Source organism: Protopterus annectens, chromosome 5.part0 (genome assembly GCF_019279795.1).
Source record: "Protopterus annectens isolate FY-2018-M chromosome 5.part0, PAN1.0, whole genome shotgun sequence".
Taxonomy (NCBI): Eukaryota; Metazoa; Chordata; order Ceratodontiformes; family Protopteridae; genus Protopterus; species Protopterus annectens.
The window spans coordinates 1,063,625,714-1,063,639,747 of record NC_056735.1 but is presented as its reverse complement, the minus strand read 5'-3'; positions in this window follow the sequence as shown (position 1 = coordinate 1,063,639,747).

Below are 14,034 nucleotides of genomic sequence, written 5' to 3'. Positions count from 1 at the left end.
CTAACTATAAGGAGCATGTTACATCTACAGCATCAGCCTGGGTATACTGGAAATGTTTTGCTAGCTTTTCTGAACTATAGAAAGATAGGTGAGGTATTATTCGAACAAATACAGAGAAACATGGAGGAAATGTAATATCCAATAAAGTGGTTTGTATATGTACTAGTCTGTCAGTAATTAACCATTTGCTCAGTAATTAACCATTTCTTCTCTGGGATATATCTAGTATACTCAACATTTTACCTCATAAATGTATACACTTTTTGCATTCAGAGGTGAATATAATATTACATCATAACTTCTCTGCCCATAGACCCTTCTTTTGCCACCCACAGCAATATTTATTTTCTAGAATATAGGTACATTTCTTAATCTGTGTCTAATAATCCAAATATTAAATTAGCTACTTTGAAACAAAATTACTTCATTCTCACATACCAAATGATTTTATTTTAGCTTCCAGATGACCATGTAATATGTCTGCTGCTATTTTTCTTTAATATTTTTTTAAAATAAGATGATTGTTTTCTTTTTCATGACTATACACATCTTCTAAGGTTAATGCAGTATACATTACTGAACAATAACGTGTATTTTTTAATATATTTATCTAATTAGCTGCATCAGAGCTTTATTGAATAAATTACTCTCATTAAATATCTAACTCATAACGTTCTGTAGTATTTTCCATACTGCAATAATTATATTTTCTATCATCACTACTAAAGTTTGTAGTAAGTAGCAGTGGTGGTAGTAGAAGACCATGGGGGGATTTTAATAAAGCTTACATGTTTTTTTGTCCAAGTAGGCATCGCACCAGGCAGCTTGCATGGGTGCAAACATTTTTAGAATCAGTAAGCACTGCTGAGCGGCGAGCATGCACCCACCAACACGGAAATTTCCATGGCATGCAAATCAACTCAAAAGCAGGAGAATTTCATGCAAATTAGGCAGGTAGAGTGATCCAGCAAGCAGATTGTCATCCCTTCAGACGCCATGTCAGTGTCCGTAGTGTACATGGAAGAATTCCATGTACAGGAGAGTAGACAGACAAAAGGGGTTGTAAAACATGTAGATATATGGACAGAAATGTCATACCAGATACACATATGAGTGAAACTACCATCCTGTATTTTCAGAAAAATTAAAAGAAATAAGTTAAATTCATTTTTTATTTATTTTTAATAAGCTGGGCATGCTTGCACAGTACACTGCAGTGCACAATCATCCTTTCTTTAAAAAAAAAATATGGAAAAAAGGCAACTTAATATTATGTGACAAAAATGTATTACAGGACCTTGCGTGGAGTCCCTACAATGGTGCATTGGTGCTGCTGCTAATGTGGCTGGGCCATGAAGCATGTAGTTTCCAGGCTGTGAGCATGGATACATGGACTACATGAAAAGAGACATGGAAGAGCTCTCCGATCTTGTAGCCCAGGCTGGTATGACCCTAGCCCTGAGTAGCATTCTGCCATCACCCAGAATGATACCGCAGTACAAGGACAAAATGATTGACTTCAACAGCTGGCTAAGCTTCTGGTGTCATTCTAAAGGGATCCAGTATCTACCTGCCTGGGATGACCTGGTTGACAGACTACGATGCTTTGCCAGATATGGCCTGCACCTGTCACCCCTGGGATTCTGGATACTGGCTAAGGTTCTTGCCGCACCTATAGTGCCTTTTTTAGGCAAGGTTCAAACGACAAATTCACCACCGTAGCAGGAACAGGCAAGCAAAAACTGAGGGTGATGCTACTCAATGCTAGAAGTCTAAATCTCAAAATTCACTCACTCGAGGCACTCCTTAAAATGGAGAACATCGATATCTGTGCAGTGACTGAGACCTGATTCAAGGTTCCAGAGAGCACCCCTGCACTACCAGGCTATAACTCATACCACACTTTTTGGCCATGTAACCTGGACCGGAACACCAAAGGCGGAGGTGTGTCCATATTCATTAAGGATATCCACACCTCCAGGCTAGTTGCTCAGCATAATGCATCCGAGGTTATCCAAATGCAACTAACTCTAGGCAAAACTGCAATCCAAATTGTAGCTTGCTACAGATCCCCCACCATGCCCCATGATTCCCACTCCTCTTTTCTTGATGTACTGGAAAATATTAGGGTTCAACCAAACACCCTAATAATGGGCGATTTCAACTTCCCCATCATTAACTGGGAAAACTACTCATGTTGTAGCTTGCTACAGATCCCCCACCATGCACCAGGATGCCCACTCCTCTTTTCTTGATGTACTGGAAAATATTAAGGTTCAACCAAACACCCTAATAATGGGTGATTTCAACTACCCCACCGTTAACTGGAAAAACTACTCATGTACCAACTCCTTCGCTCAACGCTTTCTGGAATTCATAAACTCCAATGCCCTGGATCAACTTATCCACGCCCCCACCAGGGGCAACAATATCCTAGATCTAGTCATTATCAACATGAGTGACCAGTGTTCCACACCTGAAGTCAATGCCTCATTGGTCTGATCCGACCATAAGCTAAGCAACCTAGATATCTACATCCTGCCCCCATCCCCAATTAAGGAAGCCATGGTAAAAAAATTCTCCATAGCCAACTTCATGCTTCTTAAGACAGAAGTGGTGAACTTCATGACACCCATGCAGATGGACAATACAGTTACAACTACTGAATCCTACACAATTACACTTTATAAGCACTTACACAAGTGCATGGATCGTTCTTTCCCAAAAAGAACCAAGACGCTATCCTCCAAAAAAAGGAAGCCAATCTGGTGGTCCCCTGCCATAAACAAACTGTACAACAGAAGGAAGAAACTGTTGCAAAAGAGAGAGTAAAATCCCATGAGTGGAGGAGCTCCCTTGTCAGCCTCAGTAAGAAGCTGCAATCCCTGATAAAATTCTCCAAAGCTAGTTACGAAAACAAAATTGCCACTGATTCTAAAGACAACCACAAAGCATTCTATAGCTATGTCAAGAATCTCAGTGGCAACACTCAGATCTGCTTTGAGTTACAGCACAATGGCACTAAATATACAGACCCAACTAATATTGTCAACATCCTGGCAGATAGGTTCAGTGCTAACTTTACCCCCTCTCACCCCCTAAAATGCCCATCTCTATACCGGAAGAATGAAAAGTTCCAGTAATCACGACTGCGCAGGTAAAAAACACACTCTCCAAAGCCAAGAACACAGCATCCATGGGACCAGACAACATCCCAGGCTGTGTTCTACACAAACTACAGAACAAACTGGCACCCCACCTAAGTACCATGTTCAATCATAGCCTCACCTCAGGCTTTGTGCCCACTGAATGGTGCACAGCAACAGTTATCCCACTCCACAAGGGGGGAGCCACCATGCACCCTAAGAACTACCGCCCCATTAACCTGATGAGCCTGGTCTGCAAGGCCATGGAACATATCATCATGGAACTTATAAACAAAGACACTGGTAATCTCCAAATTCTGGACCCCACCCAGTTCGGGTTTGTAAAAGGCAGATCATGTCTCCTAAACCTGATAGACTTCTTTGAAGCAGTCACCAAAGCCGTAGACGAGGGTAAGGTGGTTCACACAGCCTATCTAGATCTTGCCAAGGCTTTTAACACCATCCACCACTCTGAAATTATAGATAAACTCACTAAACTAGGTATAAATCCCTATGTCACAAGATGGATTGCCAACTGGCTCACTGACAGAACCCACACTGTGAAAGTAGCAGACTCCAAATCCGACTTCAGACCAGTGACAAGTGGAGTACCACGAGGTTTAGTCCTGGGTCCTCTCCTGTTTGGTATCTACTTCTCTGAAGTACAGGCTAACACAGAAGGTCTTTGGCTAATGAACTTCGCAGATGACTGCAAACTAGGAGCCATAAACGAAACTCCTAATGATGTGGACATCCTACAAAAGGGCCTCACTGAGACAGATGCCTGGTGTCAAAGCCATGGCCTCAAGCTCAGTGCCAAAAAGTGCATTGTCATCCCCTTTGGTAAAAACTCTGTGCCCATGAACTACAACATAGGTGGTAGTATACTTAACACCAAAAGTGTGATAAGAGACCTTGGGACACAGGTGGACAGTAGTCTCTCCTTTGATAATCACATTGCCACAGTAGTCAGGAAATCTTTCTACGTGGCACACCTCATCACAATAGGTTTCTCATCCAGAAAAAAGTAGGTCATTGTTCCCCTCTACTCATCACTCATTATACCCATTATAGAGTACAATGCCCCTTTTGGTATGTACCTCACAAGACATCTACAATAACTGGAAAGGCTGCAGAAATACCTCACAAAGAGGATTACCAGTCTCAAACAGATGCCCTGCGCAGACTGTCTCAAAAAAACCCAGCTTTACTCCGTCACATATCACCTACTCAGAGGTGATCTCTGCCTAACATACAAAGCTATGTCAAGCCCAGAGCTGTTGGATATGCTCCACTTAAAGAAATCCCAATCCCTCCGAGCTACACACTCTAGGGACCTACACCTTGTCACCACAATAAACAGAACATGCTGGAGGGGTAGATTCCTGTGCCAGAGACCTCCAATACTCTGGAATAAACTACCTATCCATATCAAACAAAGCTCCTCATTAGCACTCTTAAAGAAAAATCTTGATGATTGGATGGGAAATAGGAAATTCACCCCGGGGATCACTTCTGTGGCTCTGCTCGACAGTGGCACAGGAAAATAATTTTCTTGGGTGGCAAAAGCCAGGGTACCTATTTGGCTGGGCTTGTATAGGCCCTAGGGTCAATAGCGTAGTACCTACCTATGAACCTATGATACCTGCGCAAATGAGGTGTAGTTAGTAAATAGCAGAAAGGAGTAATTGTGTCCGCATATTCCCTTCAAGTAGGCTTAGACCCATGTTGGTGTTTACACAGGATGTGACTGACATCAGGGGGTGGTGTCTACAGATATCTAAGCACCATTCAGCTTAGCTTCACCTGTTTATGGTGCCGCCTGGGTCAGCACGCCCTTTCTGGGGGTGTGTGTCCACTAATGTCTAAGCTCTGTTTACCTTTGGTGTGAATGTTTGCATTGTGCTCTGCCATAATGAGCGTCTCTGAAAACCAAAAAGGATATCCACACCTCCAGGCTAGTTGCTCAGCATAATGCATCCGAGGTTATCCAAGTGCAACTAACTCTAGGCAAAACTGCAATCCAAATTGTAGCTTGCTACAGATCCCCCACCATGCCCCATGATTCCCACTCCTCTTTTCTTGATGTACTGGAAAATATTTGGGCTCAACCAAACACCCTAATAATGGGTGATTTCAACTACCCCATCATTAACTGGGAAAACTACTCATGTTGTAGCTTGCTACAGATCCCCCACCATGCACCAGGATGCCCACTCCTCTTTTCTTGATGTACTGGAAAATATTAGGGTTCAACCAAACACCCTAATAATGGGTGATTTCAACTACCCCACCGTTAACTGGGAAAACTACTCATGTACCAACTCCTTCGCTCAACGCTTTCTGGAATTCATAAACTCCAATGCCCTGGATCAACTTATCCACACCCCCACCAGGGGCAACAATATCCTAGATCTAGTCATTATCAACATGAGTGACCAGTGTTCCACACCTGAAGTCAATGCCTCATTGGTCTGATCCGACCATAAGCTAAGCACCCTAGATATCTACATCCTGCCCCCACCCCCAATTAAGGAAACCACGGTAAAAAAATTCTCCATAGCCAACTTCATGCTTCTTAAGACAGAAGTGGTGAACTTCATGACACCCATGCAGATGGACAATACAGTTACAACTACTGAATCCTACACAATTACACTTTATAAGCACTTACACAAGTGCATGGATCGTTCTTTCCCAAAAAGAACCAAGACGCTATCCTCCAAAAAAAGGAAGCCAATCTGGTGGTCCCCTGCCATAAACAAACTGTACAACAGAAGGAAGAAACTGTTGCAAAAGAGAGAGTAAAATCCCATGAGTGGAGGAGCTCCCTTGTCAGCCTCAGTAAGAAGCTGCAATCCCTAATAAAATTCTCCAAAGCTAGTTACGAAAACAAAATTGCCACTGATTCTAAAGACAACCACAAAGCATTCTATAGCTATGTCAAGAATCTCAATGGCAACACTCAGATCTGCTTTGAGTTACAGCACAATGGCACTAAATATACAGACCCAACTAATATTGTCAACATCCTGGCAGATAGGTTCAGTGCTAACTTTACCCCTCTCACCCCTAAAATGCCCATCTCTATACCGGAAGAATGAAAAGTTCCAGTAATCACGACTGCGCAGGTAAAAAACACACTCTCCAAAGCCAAGAACACAGCATCCATGGGACCAGACAACATCCCAGGCTGTGTTCTACACAAACTACAGAACAAACTGGCACCCCACCTAAGTACCATGTTCAATCATAGCCTCACCTCAGGCTTTGTGCCCACTGAATGGTGCACAGCAACAGTTATCCCACTCCACAAGGGGGGAGCCACCATGCACCCTAAGAACTACCGCCCCATTAACCTGACGAGCTTGGTCTGCAAGGCCATGGAACATATCATCATGGAACTTATAAACAAAGACACTGGTAATCTCCAAATTCTGGACCCCACCCAGTTCGGGTTTGTAAAGGCAGATCATGTCTCTAAACCTGATAGACTTCTTTGAAGCAGTCACCAAAGCCGTGAAGCGAGGGTAAGGTGGTTCACACAGCCTATCTAGATCTTGCCAAGGCTTTTAACACCATCCACCACTCTGAAATTATAGATAAACTCACTAAACTAGGTATAAATCCCTATGTCACAAGATGGGTTGCCAACTGGCTCACTGACAGAACCCACACTGTGAAAGTAGCAGACTCCAAATCCGACTTCAGACCAGTGACAAGTGGAGTACCACGAGTTTCAGTCCTGGGTCCTCTCCAGTTTGGTATCTACTTCTCTGAAGTACAGGCTAACACAGAAGGTCTTTGGCTAATGAACTTCGCAGATGACTGCAAACTAGGAGCCATAAACGAAACTCCTAATGATGTGGACATCCTACAAAAGGGCCTCACTGAGACAGTTGCCTGGTGTCAAAGCCATGGCCTCAAGCTCAGTGCCAAAAAGTGCATAGTCATCCCCTTTGGTAAAAACTCTGTGCCCATGAACTACAACATAGGTGGTAGTATACTTAACACCAAAAGTGTGATAAGAGACCTTGGGACACAGGTGGACAGTAGTCTCTCCTTTGATAATCACATTGCCACAGTAGTCAGGAAATCATTCTACGTGGCACACCTCATCACAATAGGTTTCTCATCCAGAAAAAAGTAGGTCATTGTTCCCCTCTACTCATCACTCATTATACCCATTATAGAGTACAATGCCCCTTTTGGTATGTACCTCACAAGACATCTACAATAACTGGAAAGGCTGCAGAAATACCTCACAAAGAGGATTACCAGTCTCAAACAGATGCCCTGCGCAGACTGTCTCAAAAAAACCCAGCTTTACTCCGTCACATATCGCCTACTCAGAGGTGATCTCTGCCTAACATACAAAGCTATGTCAAGCCCAGAGCTGTTGGATATGCTCCACTTAAAGAAATCCCAATCCCTCCGAGCTACACACTCTAGGGACCTAAACCTTGTCACCACAATAAACAGAACATGCTGGAGGGGTAGATTCCTTTCCCAGAGACCTCCAATACTCTGGAATAAACTACCTATCCATATCAAACAAAGCTCCTCATTAGCACTCTTAAAGAAAAATCTTGATGATTGGATGGGAAATAGGAAATTCACCCCGGGGATCACTTCTGTGGCTCTGCTCGACAGTGGCACAGGAAAATAATTTTCTTGGGTGGCAAAAGCCAGGGTACCTTTTTGGCTGGGCTTGTATAGGCCCTAGGGTCAATAGCGTAGTACCTACCTATGAACCTATGATACCTGTGCAAATGAGGTGTAGTTAGTAAATAGCAGAAAGGAGTAATTGTGTCCACATATTCCCTTCAAGTAGGCTTAGACCCATGTTGGTGTTTACACAGGATGTGACTGACATCAGGGGGTGGTGTCTACAGATATCTAAGCACCATTCAGCTTAGCTTCACCTGTTTACGGTGCCGCCTGGGTCAGCACGCCCTTTCTGGGGGTGTGTGTCCACTAATGTCTAAGCTCTGTTTACCTTTGGTGTGAATGTTTGCATTGTGCTCTGCCATAATGAGCGTCTCTGAAAACCAAAATGTATTCAATTACTTTTGTCCATTGTTTAAACTAAAATAGGGCCATTAAATTATTTTAATTATACTGTAGGCAGGTGGAATGCATCATAGTTGGCCAATCTCACATTCTGCACCTACAGCAGAGCTCTATAAACTATGCATGCACCCTACATTCTGTTTTTTCCCCAATACTCTCAACCATTGGAGTAGAAACTTGGGAATTTTAACTGAGATAATGCTAGGGGTCAGTGCAGGTCTGCTACATCTGTATGTGCTAGATGCTGAAGTCAGTGCTGCTGATGCTGCTGACAACAGGCATAGGCAGAGAAGGGGAAGAGTGTTCAGGCCCAGGGTAACCTTCCAGGAGCTACATGAGCTGGAGATTGTAGATGGACATACTACAAGAACTCACTGAGCTCTGCCGCCCACAACTCAGATCCAGAGCCAACAGAGGGGAACCCATCCCAGTTGAAACAAAGGTATGTGTAGCCCTTAGGATACTATCTACAGGTACTTTCCAAAGACCAACTGGGGACATGATAGGGGTCTCATAGACATCAGCATCCAGGGTACTCCACCAGTTCCTGGATACCATGCTATCACATCCTAAAGAGCAACCCTCACCACTGATATGAGAGCCAACAATATGCAGCACTTCTAGCATGTAGCACACTACCTTGAAGTACAGGGTGCCATAGACTGCACTTATGTATGCATCAAAGCACCACCCGGTGAGGAGGGTAGAATCTACGTCACCCGCAAGGGGTGCACTCCATCAACTGCAAAGTCATGTGCAATGGCCAGGGGATTATCATGAATGTGTGTGCTGGCAGCCCTGGCACTTATCACAGCTCTCATATCTGGCATGCATCACAGCTGTTCCAGATGTTTGTTGGGGGAACATCACACATGGCCATTTAATGGGGGATGCTGGCTATGCACGGGAACTGTGGATGATGATACCCATTAGAAATGCATACACACCTATGGAAGAATGCCATAATGAGGCACATGCACAAACTAGGAACATAATAGAGCATGTGTTTGGGCTTCTGAAATCATGGTTACAGTGCCTTGATATATCTGGTGGAGCCCTACAATACTCTCCAACCACATGTACACATATGTTCACAGTATGTGCTATGCTACACAATATGATCCTGCAGAAACAGCTGCACCAGGATCAGCAAAGGGAAGGGATACACAGGCCCCCACCAGTGCCTAGGTCACCGCAGCCACACTTACAGGAAGATTCAGAGTGGGAACCCTCTGATGATGTCACTGTATTCAGACATATGTGTGCCCAGTATGCCCTGGCTTTGGCTGAGAGACAGTGCATAGAACATTCATGGCCCTAGGGCCTGAAACCTTATTCCTACTCACATACATATATTAAAATCGATGCCAGGCAACCCACATAACCTGTGCCTATCCATGTATTGGCTGTGTACTGCTTGCATCAGAGTCAGCCCTTTACTACAGTTCTGTCAACTGCTGCATTTGCGAAGTAAGTCTCTAACCAGCACACTACGTGTAAGGATTATTATAATATGATATTGTATGTATGGCTCTGCTGCATTTACACAAGGAAATATAGTGTGCTGTTTGGAGACAAGTAACATCCACATGGGACTACAGATACCCAGTCCACTAGTATGTGTTTCTTAATTTTCACTAGGCCTCATGGTTGGAATATTCACATCAGTCAAGGGAGATGTTAAACAGTGGGGTCACATGATATTTGGACTACTGTCCATCCTAACAGAACATGTGTTGTTGTTCCCCCACACCAGACATAGCAGTTTTTCTTTCTGCTTTAACAGTAAGTCATCAATGGCATATAAGCAGGCCAGGCAATCTCAGGGCAGTAACACAGAAATTGATCACACATTCTATGTCTCATGTAATGCAGGAATAACAATGTACATATGTATGCTATTGATTATGTGATGAATGACTTTGCTCTGCCTGGCAGCTTGCGTAGCTCAGTGGACTAGAGAAATTAGCATGGGTGATGGTGTTGATAGTTCAAATCTGGAAGTGTCCATGTCTTTTGCACATGAGGTATTATTAAGTTGGTGTTTTCACAGTCTGTCAGTCTGTGTGTGCTGTGACATTATGAACCTCTGTCACATATTAATTACATCAGACAGCTGGAGAATGCCATGGACATTTTGAGTGAATTGCAGTACTGCAAAAACAGGGACAGGTGTCATTGTCTGTAACACACAAAATCCCAGAATGGAGAACAGGTAGGTGTGGGTTGGAGTCAGTTTATAAATACTGACTGTCCCACTGGGAAAGTCCATACACTTAGTTAAAATGAGGGCAATTCTGTTGCCCCATCACCAGTATGACCTGTTATTTATAGATATGTCTATACATACATACATATATGTATACATATCCATCTGTCACTATCTCAAATACATAGCATCTATTTCTATTTCTATGTAAGTTTCAGTGATTGGTTTTATTTTTATCTATAGAAGAAAAGTTGTTCAAATTCAACTGGATACATCCCTTCCTTAGAGGACTACTTTCTCTGATTCTGATTCTACATGGAGAGGTTAGGTGAGTAACTGGTTACTGCTATTTTTAAATAGATATATAGCTATATATATATATATATATATATATATATATATATATATATATATATATATATAAACATACACCTCAGTCTCTCCCCATATATCTTCATAACACATATACATATCATGCACACAAAGCTACATTTATATATATACATCCATGTTATATACATAAATATGTGTGTGGATGTCTATATTGCCCTATATACCCTAATAATGGTGAGTAAAGCTGCTCTATCACACATCAATAATGTTGCTCAAAACATCCAAAGTAAGGGCCAGCAGTGCATAATGCACTTACCTACAGATCCCTGTGTCTCCAGGATGTTACCACATTGAGAGCAACTGGTGTGCAGGTGGTGTAATGTACAATGTTGTCTACACATGCATGGACAGGGCACATTGTTCCTGCTCAAAGGCTTGCCCATCCAAGTGCAAACAGCCACATATGGCCATACTGGTATCTGTAGACACATATCTAGGATACTAACAGTTATCTGACTGATAGGATACTAGATGCAGATAACAGTATGAAGCAATATCACTCTGCAGGCCACAGATGCTGTTCAACACAAGCCTATCACTAGATAGGTAGGGGTTCTAATCTCACTACAGGCCAATTGGTGTGTCTCTGTGTCTGTGTGTATCCCTTGTGAAATAACTAAGAATTCCTTAATGGCTGTTAAACTGCAATGGTCATACACTTTTTGGCCCTGTAAGTTGCAGCTGTCTTCCAAACTGCCCTCTTCTATAAGGCCTGGTGATGTCATCTAGCATTAGGCTACCAGCTGCCCCTCTAGTATCACATTTAAGCCATGGTGCATGTGATAAATACTGTGATCTATAGTGTGTAAGATTAGGTATATAGGGGTTCTATTCTCACTCCAAGCCACTTGGTATGTGTATGTCCCTATGGCATATATGTAATCCCCTCAGAAACTAAGAAAGAATTAGAGTTTTACAGTATTTTATTTGTAGCAGGTGATGTGGCGCTCCAAATGCCTGACCACAACTAGGCCTGCTGATGTCATCAATCATAATATGCCTTAAACTGATAGTACTAGCAGACATGACGTATGTTGTGTACATCATGTACTGAAATCTGTAGTGTGTACCATTACATAGATAAATGTCCTAATCTAAGTACAGCCAACTTGCACTATGTTTGTGCCATGCCATGTCCTGTAAGCAGTAATGGGAAGTGGTGCTATCCTCAATGTAGCCAGCTTTGTGTGTATGGCTGTTAGAGAATTTTACATCAGTTTATGGAACCATAGGATGTTTGAACTTAACTAGCATAATAGCCATGCAGCCCTCACAAAGCTAGATAACTTTATAGCCTTACTTACATGATCAACACATATTGCCCAAGTCCAAGAGAGACAGAGGTAGAAGCCCTGTGGTGAAATGATGGTCGTTCAGCCAATCATACAGATGGCATGTGCTGAGATGCTGTGTGTGCCATTAGACAGATTTCTGCTTCAAGGTGTGCTAAAGTCTGCTAGACAAATCTTTCCAACCAGTATGTATTACTAACATTACATAGTAGGTTAATAATGCCCTTAGAGTGATTACTCCAACTACTATGTTACCTAAAGATATACAGCATTTACAATCAAGCAGGGTCACACATAGCCCAGTATGCAAGGCAGAGATCACCTCTGAATATTCTATATGCCACATATTGCAATGGCACTCATGTCAGATGATCCCCATTGAACACATTGTGAAGACATGAAGTTCCCTTGTGAGGGAGCATACTGTTGTGTGGAATTGCTAGTACTGCTTGGAAAGGTACACTACCAAGTGACCATTGCACTCAGATATTGGCATGCTGAGGGAAGAGTACATGGAGGTTATGAGTATGTCACTTATGGGTGACTATGCTGTCAGCCATGACATATGATTTCTGCCATACCACTGTGGAGACATGTTGATCTCAGGCATATTAGATATAAACCTGTGTGACCAGGTCTGTGTGCTCAGTACTTTCACCCCTGAATATGTGCATATTGATGGAAATGATACCACATATATAGTTGCATGGAGTTTATGGCCATTACTATGTCAACAAGCATTTGTTCATCAATGCCCTCTTGAAGGATATTGACATAACTCACAGACTCCATTAGTGCTCACAATTTGCAGGCATCATCCAACATTGTTAGCCACAGACATTCAGTACTTGCTTGTATCATTGCTAAATGGATTCCAAGCAGTAGAGGGCCCAGGACTGAGCCTGCTGAACACTGGTGCTTACAGATCAGCTATAGGAGCTGGATGTCCCTATGTTGAGTATGTGTTCCATCAATGGGCCCCTTAGTGACTCCTATAATGACAGTACTTTAGATGCCCAAGTCAGTGCTTTGTGAATGATGCCTGAGTGGAGGATAGAGTCAGATGTTTTGGCTCAGTCCAGGGGGTTGTATGCCCTGATGTCCCCTCACCCAGGTCCCTGATGACTGCCTTGGAAATGTCCACCACATGTAACACTCATCCAAACTGTGTACAGTCAACTGTGTGTAGATCACATCTATATGTGTGCTGATCAGTTGCATGATGATTGCACCTACAGGCGTAAGATGCGGATACACAGACAAAGAAGTCTATAGTTCTGTTGGTCAGTGGATGCACCACCTCTATGCAAGGGTATAACAGTTGCAGTAGTCCACTCAGCTGAGGGTGCAGCCAGTGGTTTTAGTATGATTGCAAGGTGTTCCCAATGATGTTAGTAATCTTTGTCAGATCCTATGTAGGATGCAGCCTTGGATGTTAGCATGTCCAAAAGATGCTGTGTATCCTCCATTAAAATGCCATTTATGAGCTGCTCTGTAGATATGGAAGTTATGGGACAGGTTGTAGGAATGTCATGTGTCACGTGATGGGGACAGGGGAGTGAAGTTGATGCAGAACCTCTAGGACTACAGGTTAGCTATGAGTACAGACCCTTTATATATGGCATCATGTATGAGTTCACCAACAATCTGGGCCTGTCCTTTGAGGTTACACATGTAACTACACTGTGCGTTGTGGTTCTGCTTTGTGTGGGTGGCTAAGTTTGTCACTGACTGTTTACACAACATCACAACACTATGTGCTTCTTTTAGCTGAGGAGGTTATGTCTCCATTTTAGTGGGTGCACCCTCACCCCAACTGTCACACAGCAATGTCTAACTCATATTGCACAGCCTGCTACTGGCAGTTGTCTACCAGTCAGGTTTGCTGTACCATCAGGAGTCTGTGTCCATCCTGTCACTC